The sequence below is a fragment of the Cavia porcellus genome, unplaced genomic scaffold (assembly GCF_034190915.1).
Source record: "Cavia porcellus strain 051 isolate PalLab524CR breed Dunkin Hartley unplaced genomic scaffold, mCavPor4.1 scaffold_2, whole genome shotgun sequence".
Taxonomy (NCBI): Eukaryota; Metazoa; Chordata; class Mammalia; order Rodentia; family Caviidae; genus Cavia; species Cavia porcellus.
This window is the reverse complement of record NW_026947485.1, coordinates 110,458,540-110,474,529: the sequence shown is the minus strand read 5'-3', so window position 1 is coordinate 110,474,529 and position 15,990 is coordinate 110,458,540. Positions and strand designations below refer to the sequence as shown.

At 39.1% G+C, this 15,990-nt stretch overlaps 1 non-coding gene across 1 annotated transcript; it reads left to right on the top strand.

The window, feature by feature from the left end:
- Positions 1-1,991: 1,991 nt before the first annotated feature.
- On the top strand, positions 1,992-2,128 carry LOC111754561 (small nucleolar RNA SNORA2/SNORA34 family). The gene has a single exon (XR_002789236.1). It is a non-coding gene; the product is annotated as a small nucleolar RNA SNORA2/SNORA34 family (small nucleolar RNA).
- The last annotated feature ends 13,862 nt before the right edge of the window (positions 2,129-15,990 follow it).

Here is a 15,990-nt window from a genome sequence, read left to right as displayed (position 1 = left end):
AGACAAAAAAAAAAAAAAGAATTATCACAAAGAATCAACAACTGGGATCTCACCTCATTAAAAAGCTTTTGCACAGCAAAAGAAAGCACCAACAGAGCGGAGACATGATATAAGAGATACGATACACAGTGTGGGGAAAAAATGTTTGCCAGCTGTTCTTTACACAAAAGATTACTATCAAGAATATATAAAGAACTCAAAAATATCAGACCTCCTGAATTTAAGATCAAACCCAAAAATGGGCATCTGAGATGCATACACACTAATAAATATATGAAAAAAATGTTCAACATCACTGGTCATTCAAAAGAGGCAAGGTAAAACAACACTTAGATTCCATCTGAGCCCAGAAAGAATGGCTATCATCAAAAAATTAACCAATAACAAATGATGGAGGGGGTATAGGGAAAAAAGAAACCCTTCTCAGCTGTTGGTGAGAGTGTAGACTGGTACAGCCACTGTGGCAATCAGTCTGGAAATTCCTCAAAAAACGAGGATTGGAGGTCCCATTTCACCTGGTTATTCTGCTTCTGGTTATCTTCCTGGAAAAAATAAAAACATTGTATCGCAGTGATATGTGTATAACTATGTTTATAGCAGCACAATTTGTAGTAGCCAGATCCTGGAAACAACCCAAATGCCCAACAACTGAGGAACAGATAAAAAAAAAAAAAAAAAAAAAAAAAAGCATGTGGCCTTTTTATACAATGGAGAACTACTCAGGCATTAAGAATGATAAACTGGAGACTTTTCTAGGTAAACGGATGCAACTCGAGACCATACTCATAAGAGAAACAAATCAGACACACATGTATGAATAAACATCACACTGTTTTCCTAGTGTGAGAAGCTAACAGTAAATAAGATTCAAAATGCACAAGAGATATTATAAAATAGGTAGAAACTTCACAAACAAAGAGAAACTGGGATGGAGGAATGGAGAAAAGAAGGAAAAGGAAAAACAAAAAAATGATAGTTCAGATAGTTATGCTACTAACTTTGCTCAGTTTACTGAAAAGGAAAATTTATGTTCATATTGCTTGGACAACTAAATGCTAATAACTTATACTCTGAGTTACTGATTTAGAGATAACAATATGCTTGTTTCATTAGTGTGACAAGCTGAAAGAAAGAATATGCGTATATGTGTATATACATGTATATAAAAATAGTTAAGATAGTTGTACTACTGATTTCCCTGAGTTTGCTGAAGAGAAAGATTTGTGCTGGTGTTTCCAGTCAATTGAATGTGGCTGTTTTGTACTCTGGGTAAATGATTTGGAGGTGGCAATGCTCAGTGTATGCACACTGTTGCTCCTGATTGCCATGCTTTGAAATTTTGTGGTAGTTTGTTTTCTTCTTCCTTTTTAACTTTCTTTTTATCTTTGAATAAAGTGGGGATTTTAAAAAAGATAACAATATGCAATGTATTAACCATGGTTGCCCTTCTATTATCTTGATTTGAAATATTGCTTTATTTTTTCTCTTTAAAATGAAATTTTAAAAAAAAATCTAAATATTAACACAGAAACACTAAGTCTCCTGAAAGGTAGAATAGATAAAACTCTTGAAAACATAGTTGAAGGCAAAGACTTTATAAACAAAACCCTGAGCACATAGGAGCTATCACAAAGAATCAACACCTAGGATCTCATCTCATTAGAAATCTTTTGCAGAACAAGAGAAACCACCAACAGAGTGAAGAGACAATCCACAGTCTAGAAAAAAGTTTTAGCCACCTGTTCCTCAGACAAAGGACTAATGTCTAGACTTTATAAAGAACTCAAGCCAGACACCTCAAATTTAAAGACTTGATCCAAAAACAGCCATCTGAATTGCATAGACACTTCTTAGGGGAAGAAGTAGAAAGGGCAAATAAATACATGAAAAAATGTTCAACATCAGCAGTCATTTGAGAGATGCAAATTAAAACCAAACAGTGAGATGTGCTCTCTCTCCAGAAAGAATGGCTATTATCAAGAAATCAACCACTGGCCCTGAATCAACGCCAGCAGCTTCCTGATGCTGTTGGTTTCAAGCAAGAGCCTAAAGAGATGTCTTTCTATGGTCTGTTGGCCATTTCAGAACTTGGGCAGTGAAATGGTCAATTCATTAGAAAGAAACAGCTTGAAGCAACCCCTCCCTCCTACCCCCCTCCCCACCGTGAGCAGCTGTGAGTGTGGCAGGATGTGGTGGCCCAGGACGGGAGTCACCAATGTTTACTGGGACCCATGCCATGCTGGGACCTGGAGCACTGAGAAACCAAGCAACCCCTTCTCCCCCTGGTGAGCGGCTGTAAGCGTGGCAGGCCACAGGAGCCCAGGAGAGGAGCCACTGGCATTTACTGGGACCCGTGCCATGCTGGGACCAGGAGCACTGGGAAACCAAGCAATCCCTCCCCATTGCCTGTTTTGTTTTGTTGAACTTCAGTATACATGAAAGTATAGACGACTATTTTGAAGAGAACAAGAGACTCTATGACAGCCATTAGTGACTTCCCTATTGACTGGTTTTGAAGACCTAAAACGCCTTCCTCATTCTGGTCAGATCAGTTTTATACTATGTTGTTTTGTACGAATTCTCTGTATGTGAAGACATGGACAACTATTTGGAAGAAAACCAGACACAATATGATAGATAGTAAAGATCTCAGGTCGTCTAGCTTTGAAATTTACATTGCTTTCTTATGTCCTATTTTGTTCTGTTCTGTTGTGTTTAATTTTACCCCCTTTAAAATAAAAAAAAAAAAAAGAAATCAACCAATAACAAAATGCTGACAGGGTTGCAGGTCAAATGAAACCCTTTTCCACGGTTACAGACTGTGGAATGTAGACTGGTGTGAGCACTATGGAAATTAGTGTGGAGATTCCTCAAAAAACCTAAAACTAGAGGCTCCATTTGATTCAGGTATTCCCCTTCTTGGTTTCTTCACAAAAGAAGCAAAAGCATCATACCACAGCAATACAAGCACACCCATGTTTGTAGAGGCACAGCCTATAACAGCTAAATCTTGGGAACAGTCCAAATGCCTATCAACCAATGAATGCATAAAGAGATATGGGGCGTTTTAATATAGTGGAGTGTTGCTCTGCCATAAAGAAAGATAACCTGAGACATTTCTAGTTTAATGGATACACCTTGAAACCATACGTTTAAGTGAAATAAATCAGACACACATGTTTAAACACATTGTTTCTCTGGTGTGAGAAACTGAAAGTATAAATATGGACCATACTGGGAAATAGGAAGAAAATATTCAAATGTGAGGGGGAACAAGGGAGGGGCTAGGGATAAAGGAAATAAGGAACAAGACAAAAAAGGGAACAGAAGGAAAAGTAGAAACAGAATTTGTAAATAAGGAGGGGACGTGGGGTTGAAGGGAGGGAGAGGAATGGGAAAAACAGAAGCAACATGTATTACTCACAGATGCAAAGTTCCTATGATGAAAATAATCACTACGCATATCTAAATGTTCCAATAAAACAAAAAGAACAAAAACAAAAAGAAAAAGGTAGAAAGGTTTTTTTCTTTTTTTTTTTAAGTCTGTGTAATGTCTGTGTCCTTGTCTGTTTGTAGCTAGCCTCTTGATGCTTTTATCATATGTCATCGGGCAGATGTCAGTACTTTATCATACCCCATTACTACTTCCTTTAACCTCTTCCTTTAAAAAAAGATCTTAGACATAGATATTCTTCATTATTATCAGAGCAGTTCATCTTTTTCCTTATTATTTGTCAGTGTATGTCAGAAGATGGTAGAAGATATTTAAGAGTGTATGAATTCAGCTAGTATGTTGGCACACACATACAATCCAAGCACTCAGTAGGCTGAAGCAGGAGGATCTCCACAGGTTCAAGGCCAGACTGGGCTATACAGTGAGTTTATGGTCAGCCTGAGCTGCATAAGGAAACCCTGTCCCAAACAAACCAACAAGTTAAAAATTTGAAAAATATATGAAATCAATTTTACCGTGTTTTTCCTGCCACTCTGGGGGCCTGAATAAATTGCACAGCCCCTCTGTACCCTCCTCTCATCTGTAAGGGCCTGATATAACTGACAGGGCTCTGAATTTACAGTCTCATGAGGGCTTAATGAGATAATGAATAACATGGACCTGTTATTAAACAATTGGCAATGGTAGGGCATCATTGTTATCATTTTTTATTCCTTCAATAAGTATAAAAAATAATTATTTTACTACAGCTATGATAAATCACTGGCTCATTGTTTACCATTAATCTCATTAACCTATATGTAATTTATATTGATATATGTATAATGAGTACATCAGAAACAAGAGGGAGGTGGAGTCCAAACTCCAGAGCATATGCACCAGGGATTTAGCAGGGCAGGGTGGGGAGCTGTGCTGGGAGGAAGCCCAAGGAATAAGCCAGAGAAGTAAGTTAATAAACAGGCTGTCCAAAGTAACACAGGCTAATCAGCGGGGCCAGGTGGCAGGTGAGGAACCACAAGAGCATCTCCAGACTTGAGTGGGCATAGTTTCCAGTGTCTGAAGGACAAATTGAGGAAGCAAGGGACTCCATTGAACAGTGAGCTGACGGCACCACGAAGAGGCCCCACAGCACACAGTGAGGCCCCACAGCACATTCATCCTCCGGGGATGCGAGTCTTCCCAGTGGGAATAGGTTTACTGTGCAGAAAAATGCAGGCAGCCGATACTGTATCCCAATCCACATGGCAGGGAGAGAGACACACAAAAGCTCTGAGAGCTGGAATCAGCGAACCAAACGGCATTGAGAGCGGGACTGGCAGGGAGCCCTGCATCGACCTGCGGTAAGTGAGAGAAATGGGGACCCTTTCATAGACTAGGAGGCTCCACCAGAGGACATTCTGGGAATGGGCAGACTAGCCAGAACAGGGCCCTGCAGTGACTTTAGTCGCTTATTCCCCTCTCAAGCGCAAGTGATGGGGAGTGGTTGGCCTGGTGACGCATCGGACTACAATCCAGTAGGCTAGCCCAAATCAGGTCCCTGTGCCTGGCAGTGCACCCTAGCAGTGAAGCATTCAGTAGGTTGACCTGGAGGGGCCGTCCCAGCAGAGGCTGCCCAGGTCTGTGTCTCCCTAGTACACTGCAGTGGGCGGGAACACCTAGCCGGCAGATTCAAACAAACTGTAACAGACAAAGAGAAAAAAAAAATTGGGCCTCCTACATATGCTTGTATGGAAGGAACAAAAAGTATGGGAAAAGGGAGCAACAAGAAAAGGTCCTCAGTCCCCAATCCTGAGAACACTGATCCAGGAAAGGTAAATGCAAAAGAGAATGAATACAGAAAACATGCAATATCAGACATGGCACCTATAGACATAAAGCGGTATCTCCGGAGCCTCATAGATGAGTTCAAAAATGAAGTATTTAATGAAATAAAGCAAGAAATAAGTAGACTAGTTAGAGAAATGCTAAGCACCGCCCAAGAAAAAACTGATGGTGAAATGGAAGAACAGAAAAAAAGGGGAGAATTGTTTGATGGAGAAAATAGAGAAAACATAGAATACGTGAAGCAGTTTTAAAGAGATTACCAGGAAACAAAAAACTCTATTGAAAGCTGGCATAACAGCTTGAAAGAAACTAAGGATAGATTATCAGAACTGGAGGACAGATTTGTAAGGTGGGAGCATGAAATGAAAAACTTCTTAACAAGAAAACAAACAGCAATAATACAAAGACTAGAAGATGATAAGAGGATCTATAACTTAAGAACTAAGAACATAAAAGAAGAAGTAGGGACTCAAACAAATGAACTACAAAAGCTACTTGCAGAAATAATCCAGGAGAATTTCCCTAATTTAGCAAAAGGTAAAGATACTCAGATGTATGAGGCATAGAGGTCCCCAGCCACCTACAACCCAAACAGAGCTACACCCAGGCATATAATAATCAAAATTCCAGAAATCCAATACAAAAACAGAATATTAAAAGCTGTCAAAGACAAAAAACAGATCACTTACAAGGGAGCACCCATCAGAATTACAGCAGACTTCTCAGCACAAACCATCAAGTCACGAAGAGCGTGGGGGAAATAATTCAAGCTTTGAAAGATAATAACCTCCAGTCAAGATTGATATATCCTGTACAACTGTCCCTAGAAATTGATGGAAAAACAAGGTGCTTCCAGGATAAAGAAGAACTAGGGGAATTTGCAACCACCAATTCAACTCTACAGAGGTTACTGCAGGATATTCTAAAAATGAATCATACCAAGATTCCAGAAACAGTAGCAGAGCGACCACAATGAATGGAGCAGAAAGTGAAATGAAGAGGACAAACTGACAACTAATGACAGAAAAAGAGCTCAATAGAAATGAGGCAGAGAAGGTTGGATGGTAGGAACAGCCATTTTGGAGAAAACAAGACATCATAATAGGTAGTGCTGATTTAATATCCTCTTGTTTTGAAGTCCCATCAAGCTTTTGTTTTTCTGTCTACATCGGTTTTAATGTGTTGTATCTTATTGGATTTTATTATATGTGATAATATAAACAAAAACTTTTATAGACAAGGAGATTATGTAGAAACCATTGTTCATTTTCTGTTAGTTGATTCTAAATACCCTGTAATAGTGTCATTCTCTTGAACGGTTTTACATTGTCTTGATATGTTTGATGCTACAGTCTACGAAGTTATACCCAAAGATTTTAAGGGAAGAGACACTATGGTAACTACTATTATGTCGAGATTATCTTGTGGTGAAACACTATTTTGCTTAAATGGCGCTGTTTTGTTGTTCTGCCCTCTTTTTTATCTCAATCTCCTTTTTATTATCTACTTTTCATTTTTATCCTTCTAATTAAGGGAAAAATAAATAAAAAATAGCAGGATATATTATAGTAATCCACTTTAATTTCCTATTAACTTGATTTGAAACTTTGTATTGCTCTCACCATCTTGTTTTGACTGATTTTCCTCTATTCTGTTATGCTTGATAGTACCAAGTTTGAAAGTATTGGCAACAACTATGAAGACAATAAGATTCATTGTGACGCCCATTCTGGTTGACTGTTATCTTCTTTTGAAGTCCTGTAATGTCTCCAATGTTTTGGTTTTATTGGTTTTGTTCTTTACTGTTTTGTTCAATTTTATTATAACTGATGATATAGGCAATTCTTTTTAAGATAACAAGAGGCACTATGGTAACCATTGTTGATCAACTTATATTTTGTTTTTACATTATGTATTATGTCCAACCTTTTGATTTGACTACATCCTGGTATGTCACATTTGGTTTTACTTTCTTAAAAAAAAAAAAGTAGTAAGAACTGTGGAAGCAGTGAAACCCAAGATGTGTAATTGTCATTGCACAAAAGAAAGGAAAAGAAAGTTCTCTAAAAGATATGACTGCATATATATTTAAGTGTATAAGATAGACAACCATATTACTGAGTTTTGTTGGATCATTGAACAAAACTGTTTGCAGTCTCACTGTTTGAAAGTCCCTTCTAAATGCTTTAATTTTGTAACTTCAACAACTATTTCTAAGATGACAATATGTAATTAACTAGTGATTTCCTACTGTTTATTTTTCCTGAAATTCTGTATAACTTGTACCCTTTTTCTGTTTTTTTTTTCTTTTTCTCCTTAAATAAAATTTTAAAAAGAAAAGAAAAGAAAAATGCAGGCAGCATCATGAAATCACCTCAGCAGCTACCTGATCACAGGAGCCTTTTAGGCTCAATTTTAGGGCCATTGAAAGTGAATGCACACACTCCAGCAGCCCACCCCTACCTCCCCTACCCCCACCCCGCGCACCTGACCCGGGCTGCAGGACCTCCTGAATTGCCACCTTGAATTCGCAAATTCTGGCTGTCACAGCCCCAGCCACCCTGCAATGCCTGCCTGGGACTCTGCATACTCTCTGTGCAATTCACTACATTTATTAGCATTCCTCTTACAGATTTGCAGATTTAGAGGGATCTGCCCCTACCTCTGTCTTCCCCATGAACTCTATTCTTACTGTGGAGAGCTGTGGGGGCTGGAAATTGACCCACATGTGTCGGGCCAGGGCATGGCCATCCCAAGAACAAAGAGCACCTTAGAAAGCTGTTTCAGCCAAGAAAACCTAGCCCAAGAAGATCCAAAGAGTGGGCTGCTTGGACAGCAGGGTGTCATGTGACATCAAGTTGCTAAAATGTGTAAATAAACACCCCTGCAGTTAGGGGGCAGTTCGTTTCCTCCCACCCTTCTGGAGACTAAGGGCTCCACCTGACCCCAACTGTGTCTCCTCTTTATTTTCTCATCCTCTCCTACACCCAAGGAACCTCAGGGGCCTGGATCCTGGCACCTGCTGTTTGATTTTGCTGAATACAGGTTTTTCAGGAATGCATAAGTGTTGGGCTTCCCAGGCAGTGCCCCACATCTTCTTGGCTGTACCTCCCTTTGGTCTGCCTCCTGGGGTCATGTCTCCCCCTCAGCATACACTACAAGTAAGAAAGGAAAAAGGAAAGCAATTCTCATGAAACTTACATTTATGCCAAAGAAGTCAAAACTAAAAAGGTTTCTGCTTAAAAATATAGGTACCATTTTATGCCTCCCCATTGACAAAGTTCAAAATTTTGTTGTTTTTTCCTTTTTATCTATGAATAAAATGGATTTGGGAAAAGAATATATATATATATAGTTACTAGTACTACTTAAAAATATGTTGTTTCCTAAACCCAGCACTCTGAGAGACTGACACAGGGGGACCTCACGTTTGAGCCCAGCAAGGGCAACCTAATAGGACCCTGTCTGAAAATATAAAATGTAAATGGAATGGGTATGGAAGTAGTTGAGTGCAAGATTCTGCGTTCAATCTCCAGTACCAAACACACACACACACACACACACACACACACACACACACACACACACTTTTTCCCCCAAGTTTTTCAGGGGAAAAAAAGGAATTAAGGAGAATGTTTAGAGTGGTAAATTAACTAATGATCAACTTGTAGCACCCAGCTGCACTAAGTGAGTGTGGTGCTGGGTATGGAGGGCCCACCTGAGCTTGCTGCCAACGGCATGGAAAGAGAACTGGAAGGGAAGAGAGGCCCTGTTGATTCCCCTGGAGAGGCTTGCTTTCTGGACACGAACTCGCTGCTCTCCTTGTCAGAGGAGCTTGGAATCTTGCTATTGCTGAACATGGCTGTGACTCTCTTCAGCAGAGCTCTGGTCCCTGACCTTGAGCATCGCTTCCTGGCTCCAGTGCAGATCCCTCACCTGCTGGCACAGATCTGTCATCCCCCGGCACAGACTTTCTAGCTTCCGCCACTGGCCTTGGGGCCTTCCCAGTGCAGATCCTTGATACAGATTTGCATGAGACATCGTTGTGGGCTCCAGGCTTCCAGCTGGACTCATGGAGGACATTGCCACGGGCTCTAGCTCTTCACCTGGATTCTTGGGTCTCTAGTGGACAGATCTGAACTCTTTTGCATTTGACTCAGTGGGTGAATATTATAAAATAACTCTATAAATTATATGCCCTGTATTAAATCTTTTTACTTATAAACCCTGACTACAACATTTATTATAAACATTTTATAAACAGGTTTGTATAGGCCTGCTTTGTTTTGTGTCATAATACAGAGTGTAAGGCATACTACATTTCTTTATTTTAAATCCAATTCAATGCCTCAGTCCCTACGAGAATTTGCAGATTCACCTTCTGTCATTTTGGGAGGCTTCTGTTCTACAAGAGCAGACGGGCATAGGAGCATCTTCAAAAAATCTTTCCCTAACTGCTCCATGGCTCCCAGTCCAGGTAACTGTGGTCTATTCAAGCAAGGACCACTTGCATTGCTGACATCCACTCCCTTTCAGCCTAACTTTCTGTGGTTTTTCAAAGGTTAACTGCTGTGCCTCCAATAGTCACATGACAACCATATTGATTGTCAGTGCTGGTTATGTTCTAGCTTACTTTGTTTGGTAAAGGAATAAATAATGCCCCAGGTAATAGAAAACAGGCGAAAAGGGCACTATTGAACTTAAAAATTGGTGCTTGGTTTTTTGTCTCTGAGACAGGGTCTTGCTATGCAGTTCAGGTTGGCCTTGAGCTCACTTTGTAGTCCAGGCTGGTCTTGAACTTGCAACAATTCTCCTGCCTCGGTTTTCCCGAATGCTGGGATTACAGGCATGATCACCATGCCTGGCTTTGGTGCTTAGTTTTAATTCACATGAAGAATGCTTTGTCTTAATACAATGATGATTTTGTACAACTTTTTATTGTGCAAATTTGTCAAACAAACCCAGACTCCCAAAGCACAATTTCTTTTAAGTATGAGGCAGTTGACTCTGGAGACTTTTTTGAACTATTCAAATTACTAAGAATAGGATACTATCATGTAAAATACCACCTTCATGTCCAAATGGTACTCTACCCTACTGAAAATAAAAGTAACTCCCCAAATAATCCATAATCTAATGGCAAAATTCAATGCCATGTTATCCCATAACATATATCCAACTCAGTAGGTAGAATTCAAAAACATTCTGATCTTTTTACAAACCAGAAAACATTTCTGGAAACACTTTCAGAAAGGACCATCTATTAACTGTTAAAAGGTATTTAATTTGCTATTAGCTAGTCAATTGACAGTAGATATATAGCATTTAATAGTGATTATAGCAGTGGCTCTCAAACTTTAGCCTGCATCAGAACCACCTAGCAGGACCATTAAAATGATATAAGAGAACTATAACCTTCAACCTGCTAGATGTCAGAAGGGCTGAGTTTGTGTCCCCTGCAACTAAGAAGGAATTCCAAAGGACAAAGGAGGTTAAGAGTAAGAAAGGTTTATTGGGGAACAGCACCAGCTTCTGAGAGGTAGGAGAGATCCCTAAGTGGTTGCCACCACGGCCCTTTATCAGGATAGTTTACACAGCAAAGTCACAGTGAGGGGCAAACTGTAACCAACCGAGATGACAATGGCAAGTACAGCCACCTAGCTAATATTAATCCAGGGTATGTAGTGAGGTCTTAGGCTAGCATCATTAACCTCAGTCCATCTATGACACTAAAGCAGTAACAAATATGGGGAAGGTCCCGATGTCCTGGTCACCCACCTGGGTGCCTGATGCATATCTGGATTTAATGGACTGTATGATAATAATTACAATATAATCTCAAATTTCCTCTTGTGCCTTAGGGAAGTATGCAAATCTGGCTACTATGACTTTATCTTGAGGCTTGGTTTTCAGATGCATCTCCAGCCACGATTCTGTTGACTTTAACTTTCTGCTGACTTTCTTGAGAGCCTAGTCCCTCTTTGATGGTGTAATAATTTCTACCTAATTTAGCGGCCCACCTTTTCTCAAACTTTCTAACTTGGCAAGTAGGGAGTGGGGTTCTGGAATTACACTGTTAAGTTTCCAGTTGATGGGGAGGCTGATGGAGAACTACACACTGAAAACTACCTTATTACAATGGTGTGAAAATACTGGCTATCAGGCTAATTATGGAATGGACATAAACCTGACATTGTGATGCGTGGCTGTAAACCCAGCAATTTGGGAGGCTGAGGCCGTAGGATTACAATTTCAAGGCCAGCCTGGGCATTTTGGCAAGTCCCTGGCTCAAAATAAAAAGGCTTAGGATTTAACTAAATGATTAATAGTGCCTGAGACAGGAGATTAGGGCATGACCAGCTAGCTGGACAAGTGGGTATGGCTTGTCAGTCATGGAGTCCAGAAAACATGCTCAAGCCCTGCACTTGGAGCCAGACAGAACGTATATCTTCAATTCTTCTAGTGAGAACTCAAGCATGTTTTTTGACAGGACAGCCCAGATCTAATGTCAGAAAAGATGGTGACCACTTTCTGTGGCCACTGCATTCTGTCTTTCACATTGGCCTGCTTCACTCTGCAGAGTGTACTTCTTTGCCTAAATTTAATTCTTTTAAACTCTGCAGAACATACTTCTTTTTTTTCCTACCTTTAATATATGTTTGCTGCCTTTAGTGTTTTTGTCCAGTTCTTTGTTCAGAAAAACAAGAACCTAGAAAGCATTTCTAGAAAGTCTTCAGCATCCCCAAAACCTACTTAGCATGTGTCAGGCCCTGGGTTCGATTCCAGGAACACACACACACACACACACACACACACACACAAAGAGGGGATATAAATTCTTTTTTCCAAGGAAAAAAAAGGGCTCATATCTTAGCTCTGTCCTGGGGCCGGGGGAGGGGGGGTGTGAAGTTGTCTGTAGAGTTTTTTTGGTGATTATCAAGGGTGCTGAGAATGAAGGAGTCAGGGGTTTCAAACGGTTAAGAGGATAATGATGTCTTCTTTAAATGTGTGAAAGCAGATTAAGAAACACTAATTTATGAATGTAACTGAAATCACACCTAAATCTAGAGTTTGTCTCTTAGCTTCTCTACTACCACTGCCCTGCTAAAAATATTTTAAAAAGGAATTATCCTTACTACAATCTAATCTCTAAAAATTCAAGGTGTGCATTAGGTCATCTGACGAGGAACTTATAAAAATTTTACATGAAAAAAATATACATGCAGTTTGTCATTAACAAGGCACAAAGCACTGTCACATGATACTGTTTTTAGACCTTGAGATAACCCTAAAGGGAGATATTAGACCTGAACACACTCCTTACACAGATGAGTAATTGAGTCACATGAAGGATAAGTGACTGGACCAACTTCAGAGCTAATAAATAGCGACAGGGCTCAAATCCAGGTTTTTCAAGACCAAGCTCCAGAGACTTAAATTTCCAAAAATATAAGCACAAAGAGAAAAAAATTTAAACTTCTCTCCCCTATCTGAACATATGGAGAGTTTTCAGAAAATGTGAAAGAAAAAAAAATATTTTATAACAATTTTCCCAGCCCTCATTTCAAAGGCAATATCTTCATTTTTGAAAGATATTTTCATTTTGACAACAAAATGATCATGTATCTTAGAGTAAAAGTGTACATTAAATTTTTTATCTTCAAATGTTTCTGGTTTTGCTTTTCATGGAACATTAATGCTACTGTAATTGAAAGGGTCTTACATTTACTTTTGTCAGAGTGAAAGCATTTGATAACATCAAAAAAGAGAAAAGTAGAAGCTGTTGCTTGCTGCTTGCTACCTTGCTACCTTCCACTTGCTACGAACTATTTCTCCTGTGCAATGCCCATCTGCCATCACCCTGCCTTAGGTAGTCAGTCAACTATGGACTGGAACCTCTACAAACTGTGAGCCAAAAAAACCTTTCCTTCTTTTAAAAGAAGAAAGAAAGAAAGAAAGAAAGAAAGAAAGAAAGAAAGAAAGAAAGAAAGAAAGAAAGAGAGAGAAAGAAAGGAAGGAAGAAAGAAAGAAAGAAAGAGAGAAATCAGCAGAGAAAGAAAAAGTGTTCTTAATTTAGTATGCTTCTGTCCATAATGTCAAGCAGTTAAAAAGACCATTCTTATTTATTTATTCACTTATTTACTTATTATTTATTTTTAAACTGGGTCTTATTATGTAGTTTAGGCTGGCCTTGAACTCAAAGAGATCATTCTTTAGAAAAATCTGCTGCGGTTAAAAGAAAGGAATTATAGAAATTTGTATTTTTAGCGAGTTTTATTGCAAAATTAATGCATATTATTGATAGAAAATTCAACAGTACCAAAGCACAACAAGATGTAAATTGCTAATCAAAATGTCCTATCTGAGCCGGGCATAGTGGTGCATGCCTACTATATTCCCAGCTCTCGGAAGGCTGAGGCAGGAGGATAGTTGCAAGTTCGAGAACAGCCTGAGCTATGAAGTGAGCTCAAGTTCAGCCCGAATTGCAGAGTTAGATGCTATCTCAAAAACACACACAAAAAAGTCCTATCTGTCACATAATGATTACCATATGCATTTGGCAAATTTACATGCCTATGAGCATCATTTCTGAGTTTCCAGGCACTTCATTGATGCTATTTTTCCAGGTGTGAAAGTCATAAAATTCTAGCATTGGAAGGACTTGAAAATTATTTAGTCCAATGTCTAGTTAAATTTAGAATTTTCTTCCACAGCACATATGACAGATGGTCACCTAGCCTAAGCTTGATATTTCTAGCAATGAAAGACTCAAACTCTGTGTGACAGATGCTTTGGTTTTTGGACACTTGTCGTGATTAGAAATGTACGTCATGTGCTAAAATGAGTCTCCCTAAATGCCTGGCTACTGTTTCCAGTCCTGCTCCCGCAACATACAAGTCTCTCCCTTGAGACTCTGCCCGCATTTCGGTGGATGGACATGTACCCTGTATCCCTCTGTCCCTTACGAGAGGAAAACCTGAGCGTTTCTACTTCTATCTCTATGGGCTACACAAGTTCTCTACTCTTGATGATTAGCCATGATGTGCTTTCTTTCTTAATTTTCTGTATTTCAAGAAATAAATATCTGTAGAATAAAAATTCTTAAATAGTCACTCTTTATATTCCAATAACCCTTCCAATTCTTTCTCCTTGAGGAAACTGATGATAACATTTTAGTGCATATCTTTTTTATGCTTTTTGATTTATTCTGAGACAGAGTCTCTCTATGTGCCTAGACTGGACTCAAATTCTCAAGTTCAGGCAATTCTTGTGCCTCAGCCACTTGGGTCATCTGAACTACAGATGTGCACCACCACTTCTGACAGCTATGCTTTGTCAAAACCCATACACAGACATTTGCACATATATAAAAAATATTTTAAAGTCCGGGATGTTCAGTGACCCGCTTGGGGCTCCTCCTGTTTCTCAGGAGCTATACCTCTCCTGCCCCCCAATAAAAATTTCCTACTCTTAATGTCCAAAAATAAATAAGTAAATAAATTCTGGATTGTAGCTTAGTGATAAAGTGCTTACATGAGCGAGGTCCTGAATTTGATCTCCAGCACTATGAACACTCTTTTACCGTTCTTAAAAATGCATGACTTACTTTCTCCACTTAGCAATACACCATGAACACTTTTCTAAGTCAATATATGTAGAGATCTATGATAGTCTCTTAAAACAAGTCATAGCATTTCATGTATACATTTTCTATAATTTATTCAAATATTACACTCTTCTCCCTGGGTTTTTGTTTTGTTTTTTGAGACAAGGACTCACTATGTAGTTCAAACTGGCTTTGAACTCACTAGTAGCTCAGCTACCCTCAAATTTATGGTAATCTTCCTGCCTCAGCCTCCCAAGTGCTAAGATTACAGGTGTGCACCAACATGCCGGGAAATTCTGGATTTTTTTTTTTTTGATGATTATAAAAGAAAAAAAGCCAGGTGTGTGGTAGACATCTGTGACCCCAGCACTTGGGAGGCTGAGTCAGGAGTATTACCATGAGTTCAAGGACAGCCTGGGCTACATAGTGAGTTCAAGGCCAGTTTGAACTACATAGTACATCCCTGTTTTCAAAAAAACCAACAAAAAAATAAATAAATATGTAAATGAATGGACACAGCCAGGCATGGTAGAGCACATCTATAATCCCAGCACCAAAAGGCTGAAGTAACAAGATAACTACAAGTTCAAGTCTAGTGTGAGCACATAGGGAATCTAAGGCTAGCCTGAACTACATAGCAAGATTCTGTCTCAAAAAAAAAAAAAAAAAAAAAAAAAAGAAAGAAAGAAAGAAAGATGATATATAATACATATCCTCATATATAAACAGTTATATATTCTTATTTCTATAGAACACGTTTCTAGAAGTAGAGGTGCTGGTGAAAGGGTATTTGTATCTTAAACAAACAGCTACTGCCAGAATGTTCTCCAAGGAGACTGCAACAATTTACAGTTTCTCAAAAAAAAAAAGATGTATGAGAGAAATTGCTCTCCACATGGAAAAATATGCCCTTGCCCCTCTCCCTGTACACTACAAAAAGCAAATTTCACAGAAATTAAAGACACAAATAGCAAGAAAAATGCAACTATTAAAATGGCAGAAAATAAAAAGAAAGCCCCCAGGGTAGGGTTGTCCCTTTACTATAAAGCCTGGAAATTTAGAAGCCATAAAGGAAAAATACATGGGTTCCACCATGTAAACATTT